The sequence below is a fragment of the Propithecus coquereli genome, unplaced genomic scaffold (genome assembly GCF_000956105.1).
Source record: "Propithecus coquereli isolate 6110/MARCELLA unplaced genomic scaffold, Pcoq_1.0 Scaffold99, whole genome shotgun sequence".
Classification (NCBI taxonomy): domain Eukaryota; kingdom Metazoa; phylum Chordata; class Mammalia; order Primates; family Indriidae; genus Propithecus; species Propithecus coquereli.
Window position 1 is genome coordinate 5,377,596 of NW_012156284.1, and position 6,909 is coordinate 5,384,504.

Consider the following 6,909-nt stretch of genomic DNA (forward strand, 5'->3'; position numbering starts at 1 on the left):
CCACATAAATAAAAGCAAGAACCAAGACCATATGATTCTTTCGATAGATGCAGAAAAAGCATTTGACAAAGTCCAACACACCTTTATGATAAAAACTCTCATCAAAATAGGCATAGATGGCTCATTCCTTAAAATTATCAAGTCCATCTATGACAAACCCACTGCCAATATCATATTGAATGGGGAAAAATTGGCCTTCTTTTCTAAGTGGTACCATTGATCCAAATTAAAATGCTCAGTTAATGTATTCTCTGCCATACATGGAAATTAATACAGCTTTTATTGACAATGGAGATGATTCAGGATACAAGGATAAGGGTAGATTGCATTATATTTATTTTCACAAAAATTCAAACTAAAGGTTAAAATAATCAGAATATTTTGGAACTTATAAAATAAGACATATGAATTAGACATTAATTTTATTATAAGTATATGATGGTAGAATGGAAAGAGCCTTGCTGCAGAACTTAACATCCTTGACTTTTAATTTATGATCAACTACTACCAAGCTGTATGATCTTGGAAAATTCATTTAACCTCTTTGGGTATCAGTTTTCTTGGTCATGATATAAAAGCATTGAATTGAATGTTCTCTAGAGTCTAATCAAACTCTAGTGATTTGGATGGGGGAAAGTAAAATTACTCAAAATTAGTACATTATAATGGTTGGAAGTAATTTTAGCATGATAGTTTGATGACACTGAGGGTTGGAAACATAAGAGCAAATATTTTCAAAGATTTTATTCAAGAATAAGCTGGAAATAGTTGTTGGGCAGGGCATTATAGTGTTAGCTATATTCTAGAATTGTAGTTGACAAAGTCCTTAGAATAAATGCAATTATATCTGAAAAAAAGACCCATAAAAGCAGAATTAGTTGAAAAAATACTCATTTTTAAGTTGATTAGAGACAAAAATAGCACTGAGACTCAATTTGGATTCAGTTTACAAAAATAATTGTAATGTAATTCAATTTAAAGGGATTGTTCCTCGTGGGCAAAGGAAAAAGTTAAAAAAAAATGACAAAATTTAAAAATAGGTCAAGAACTACCAAATGTATGGTTCTCATCTCAGACTGTGAAAGTGTGAAAAACGAATTGGAATATAGATACAGAAAATGCATATATAATTTGAAGAAGAGACTCAGCTGAGAAACATGAGGTGTAGTTTTAGAATCTAGCTCATCTTTGAGATTTAAATACTCACAATAGATTTCCACTAGCTGGAAATGATAGAATGGGAGAACCATTTAACAAGACGAATATTTTCAGAAAAATAAATACTTAAGCAGTGTTACAAAATGACTTCAATTCAGCACAAACACCTATAATGGTTCATCAGTTGGCTTCATAGATGGGTCATTATTTTGCTGGGTGGGAGCGGTGAAGGCAGAAGTAACCAAAATCAACCAAAAATTCACTGGCCAGCTTAAAAAGCCACATTTTACTATTATTATTATTGTAAGATCCACTCCAATTTCAGGAAATGTTAAATCGTGAATCACAGAAATATAGTGATTGGTCTACTTTCTTTCTCCTCTTCCCCAGCTCATTGATTCTATTGAATGCCATCATCCTTCTGAGTTCTTTTTGGTGAGATAGGGGTCACTGTTGACCTTTTGGATGTAGTTGAGCCCCAGCCCACCTTATTCTAAATAATATTTATCTTTATACCACAGCCTTTTACATTTTAATTATTTTCATAACCATTTTTAGCTACCATCTTTCATAATGTATGGTAGATTGTAACTGAAAACTTGATTCTGCCACTAAATAGTTTGATGACCTTGGGAAATCACTTTCCTATGGTCTCAGATCCCTCACCTATAAAACGAACATCAGTAAGATCCTGCTCGGATGCAGTTTGTTGGATTTTATTTGTCTGTTCTCATGTGGATATCACTCATATGCTTTGCTTACTGTATTTATATTAATACTTCTGCAATCCTTTTGTGGATTCAGCATGGATTTATTCATGAGCAACATCACAAAAGAAGCATAGTATTTCAAATGGAAAAAAAACTAACATAATCCAGGTATTCAAGTCATCCATTCTTTAATCATTTTCTGATTCAATAAATATTTAATGAGACACGGACTTCGGTGGGGGGGGAACCAAGGGCAACACACGTAACCTAAACATATGTACACCCATAATTTGCTGAAATTAAAAAAAAAAAAGAAAAAAAATATTTAATGAGAAGCTACTGAGTGCCATGAAGGTGGAGAGCTCAAAGTGTAATGAAAGAACAAACAGCAAAATAGATAATTATCATACAATGTGACAAAAGTATCATAGGGATACAGACCCTAAAGAACAGGTACTGTGGGAGCACAGAAAAAGAGTAAAATAATTGGGAAATTTCCTAATTAGATAAAATTTAAGAGAGCTTTTAAAGAACTATTAATATATCAATAGTATATAAGTTTCTATTTTAAAAACTCATAGGCAAAAAGGTGAAAGGGTGGCTTTTATTTTACAGACATTTAAATGAGAAATTACACACACACATACACACACACATTTGTGGTATGGCTAATGAATATTCATTCATCAGTCACAACCGGAGTCAATAAACCATGCTTCTTTGAAAGCATCAACCAGAAACAAACCAGAATGCACTAACCAGAAACAATTGGCAAGAGGAGAGAAAAGAGAGAATGGCTGCACTACTGCAGAACCACACTGGATATGCACTTTGAAAAGTACACTAAGTATACATGCATTAAAACCACAAAGAGAACCATACATTATGCTTGCTGGATTTGAATACCTTGTGTTATTGTATGATTAGTTGTCTGCCAACTTCAAATGTGAAATTATGGAAAGAAAACTATAGGGTACCTCTAGGAAAGGAATGTGGGGAAATTCCTACAGATCTTCCCCCAACCTCATTTGAATAACTAATAAAGAAACACATTTCTCCATCAAATTTGTTAGCTAAGAAAAGAAAAGAATGAGAACTGAACATTTCAACAATGTCTACAGAAGTAGAGTGGAATGAAGAACAGAGATAATTATCTAAAAGGATCTGGGGATGGAGATTTCTAGAAAGGCAGGATGAATTTGTGTCTGAGTCACCTGGATGAGTCGTCTACAGTGATTATATTGTTTGAGCAAATTGCTCAGTTCTCTATTTTACTTTCCAGTTGGTTCTATAGTCCAAAATACAATCACTGCTGGATCCTCATCATAAAAGTCAAGTGTAGTATTAGAATGATTTATACAGGTAATTCTGGGCCATAGCAACTATCTGAGACATCTTTGAACAAAAGTTATTTTGTTTCCTTATTTTTTGTTAAATTATAGTTGTTATTTGTAGCAGATACATCTGATTGTCCATGTCACACCTGCTCAGCCCATATTTGATTTCACCTGCAGCTTCAGTGGACAATTTCATGTGAGCTCAGATTCACCTCATGCTGGCAGCATCTCACCTCAAGAACTTGCCACAATGTCTTTCTTCTCAGGGCCTTCCCCAATAGTATGGGAATAAGAACATGCTTTCCACATTCCAGAAATACGAGATTATTATCCCCAAGAGGAATCTTTAACCAATGAAAGACAAAACCAAATTAATACATTATCCTACCTCTGTTCATCAGGTGGACAATTCTGGCAGGCATTCTGTGCATTTCTCAGGAGGTCTCAACACAACTGAATCCATTGTGCCCACAATGATGGTCTCAACTACACACCTTATATTGCTATATTGATTTTTCCTTTCTACCTTCCTCTCCTTGTTCCCTTACTCCTGGTTCCTGGAATTAACTCCCAAACTACGTGCACTTTGGTCTTTATCTTTGGCTCTACATTCAGGAGAACCTAAACTAAGATAGTGTGATAAAGAAATTATTCTGTGTTCATCAGAGTTTCCTCTTCCTCGTTTCAAATGAAAACAGTATTCCTCGGCCTCTGTAAAGTAATTCTAGGACCCTTATGATAGAATACTGACTAGTGGAACGTCAGCAGAAGTAACCTAATGTGTTAAAAAAAAATCTAAGGAGAGCAAGTGCAACAATGAGGGCCTGTCACCACTCCTATAGCATACAGTTTGGCCCCATTTCTAGGTCTAGCACCTAGTACACTCCATAGAAATTGTTTCTTTACTTGTCTTTCTCCTTACCCAAACCTCACTGGAGTGTTAGCTCCTTCCACAGAGCCTCTTGCAGAGTAAACTTTTAGTAAATGTTTGTGAATAAATAAACAAAGCCTAATATTTTAGCAAAAGCACACAAAAAAAACTCAAGTCACTAAGAAGTTGTGAGAATTAAATTCACTTTCTTTACCACATGCTCTCTCTTGATTATTCAGCCTTTCTTTCCAAATATCATAGGAAAGATATGAGTCTTTCCTATCCACAAATATTTTTCCTCACATCTCTCTGAAAAACAAAACGACACAAAAACCTTCCTAGATTCTTTTTTATAGCACTCCAGTTATAGGCCATCCTTCCTATTCTGTTTCACAGCCAGACTTCTTTAATGAGCTGTCTATATTCATTGTCTATGCCTCCTTACTTCCCACTCACTTGCTACTCACTCTGCAGCTTACTTCATTTTGGCTTCTGTCTGCACCACTCTATTGAAACTCATCAATGCCACTGAAAATTCAATTTCCATGATGTTAAAGCCAATGGCTATTGTCCAGTCTTCATATTATTTAACTTCTCAGCAGCAGCCTTCATAGTTGGCTATTTCCTCCTCCTCAAAACAGTGCAGTAGCTTGATTCCTGTCATATCACACTCACTTGGATTTCCTCCTGGCTCTCTGACTGCTTATTTTCAGTCCATTTTGTGTGCTCGCCTTCCTCTATATGTTCCTTAAAATAAGTCTTTCTCTAGGTCATTTCATTCTCACTTGGTACACCGGTGTCATATGGCCTCAACTGCCACTTGTGTGCTAATTATTCTTAAATCTATAATGGTATTTCATAAAAATATTCTTATTTACAGATCTCTATTATTTTTCTATCTACTGGATATATAGTTTTGAATATTTAACAAGCACTTCAAGTGAACATATAAAAAACTGAACCCACTGTTTGTACACTCACACCTTAATCTATCACTCCATCTGAGTTTCCTGTCTCAGCAAATGGCAGATAGATGCCTAATCAACAAATGTAGAAAATTGATAGATGTGTCTAAACCCTATTTCTTTCTCTTCCTATATCATAGCAGTCACTTCATGCTATCAATTCTAAACCATAGGAATCTCTCAAAGTCTATCCTTTCTTCACCACCCTAGCAGAGAGCCCCTTACATCAGGTCCTTATCATTTTTCACAAATAATTCCAAATTATTATACCTGGCCATCATTCCTGCATCTCACCACATTTCAATTATCTCTTCATCAGTCTTCCTTCCCCTCTAGATTGAGTGCTCCTAGATGGCAAACAATGTTCTTCTGCATATTTACACTTTAGAACTTGGTACAACATGTAGTTGAAACATGTTAGTTGAATGGATAAATAAAGGAATGAATGGATGAAGCCTACTCTGTATTTTCCTCTATTACATGTATGTATATATACTATTTCTTAATGCTCTTAGCAAACTATAAGCAGAGCAAAATCTTAAAAATTTTATCCAAGGGATTAATATCCAAAAAATAGATAAGGAAGTGATGCAACTCAATAGTAAACAAACAAACAAATAACCTGGTTAAAAAATAGGGAAAGACCATGGATAGATATTTTTCCAAAAAAGATCTACATGTGGCTAATAGGTATATGAAATGATATACAACATCACTAATAATTATGGAAACAAAAATCAAAACCACAAAGAGATATCACCTCACAACTGTTAGGATGATTATTACCAAAAAGACAAGAGAAGGTATAAAGGTATAAAGAAGGTATAAAGAAAAAGGAACGCTTGCGTACTGTGGGTGGGAATGTAACTTGGTATAGTCATTTTTAGAAAACAGTATGGCGATTCCTCAAAAAATTGAAAATAGAACTACCATATAATCTAGAAATCCCAATTTGGGGTATATATCTAGTGGAAAGGACTATCTCAAAGAGATTTCTGTACCCCATATTAATTGCAGCATTATTCAGAATAGCCAAGATAAGGAAATAGCCTAAGTGCCTATCCACGGATAAATGGATGAAGAAACGTGATAATGAAATATCATTCAGCTATAAAAAAGAAGAAAATCCTGCCATTTACAACAACATGGATGAACCCAGAGGGCATTATTTTAAGTCAAATAAGTCAGACAGAGAAAGACAAATACTGTATGATTTCATATGTAGAACCTAAAAAAGGCAAACTCATGGTAATAGAGAGTAGAATGGTGACTGGCAGTGGCTGTGGGGGTGGGGAAAATAGGGAGACATTGGGCCAAACTTTTTTTAATAATTATAAGGTGAGTAAATTCTGCAGATCTAATGTATAGCATGGTGATTACAGTCAATAATATCGTATTGTATACTTGAGATTTGCTAAGAGAGTAGACCTTAAATATTCTCACCACACACATACACAAAAGTTTACCATGTGAAGTGATGGATGTGGTAGTGAACTCAACTGTGGTAATCATTTTTCAATATCTACATATATCAAATCTTCACATTTTATATATTAAATGTATACAAATACTATCAATTATACCTTGATAGCGCTGGAAAAAAGTTATTTTTAACACACAGAATGACCTCAATAATTTCTTGAGAACTGAAGAATAATCTGAGCATTCAAAGTATCTCTTTTTTTTTCCATATTAAGGATATTTTATTGCATTTTAATTATTTTTTTTATTTCAGCATATTATGGGGTACAGATGTTTAGGTTATGTGTGTTGCCCTTGGTTCCCCCCCCCAAGTCCGTGTTTCAAATATGTCCATCCTTCGGGTAGTGCGCATTGCACTCCTTGTGTATACAAATACCCGTCCCCTC